Here is a 587-nt window from a genome sequence, read left to right as displayed (position 1 = left end):
TAAACAGTTTCCTTATAAGATTTTTTTCTGTATTTTTTCGCCATTCTTTTCGTCCCTTTGGTCCCTCCCTTTCGCGACCTCGCTTTGCTTCTCGCTCTCCTCCGACCTTGAGTTCACCGTGACCTTAATTGTTCCTGGACCGCGTTTATCATTCTTTAGATTATGTTCTTTTTAGAATGGTTTTGTATTTTTTCTAAATATTTAATTCTTGCATTTTCTCTGTAAATTTCGTGTTTGGGTTATAACTGATTGGTTTTATTTGTTATTGTTGATGAATAGTGTTTGTTGATAACTTGAGAGACAATATTATGCAGTTACATTGCTGTGTTCGTGTGAATTATTGTTATTATTATTGGGCATATAGGTAAACTGCATGTATATTTTCATTTGTTATTATTGTAATGATTACACATTCGTTTCAATGTAAGAGTATGTGTAATTATGTTACTATTACTGGCTTTTGTTGTTTCATCATTATTCAGACACATTTGTTAATGCAACATATTATTACAATGACATAATTATGCACTATTACGAACACATCACACGCATCTCTAGCCACACAACATTACACACATGTAACTAGT

The 587-nt window shown here is 32.4% G+C and overlaps 1 protein-coding gene across 1 annotated transcript in view; it reads left to right on the top strand.

The window, feature by feature from the left end:
- Positions 1-587, top strand: part of LOC119586376 (protein MLP1 homolog) — a gene marked incomplete in the record, with an annotated part of 73,375 nt that overhangs the window by 24,542 nt on the left and 48,246 nt on the right.

This window comes from Penaeus monodon, chromosome 21 (assembly GCF_015228065.2).
Source record: "Penaeus monodon isolate SGIC_2016 chromosome 21, NSTDA_Pmon_1, whole genome shotgun sequence".
NCBI classification, from domain to species: Eukaryota; Metazoa; Arthropoda; class Malacostraca; order Decapoda; family Penaeidae; genus Penaeus; species Penaeus monodon.
The sequence above is the reverse complement of the archived record's forward strand: the minus strand, read 5'-3'. Positions and strand labels throughout refer to the sequence as shown.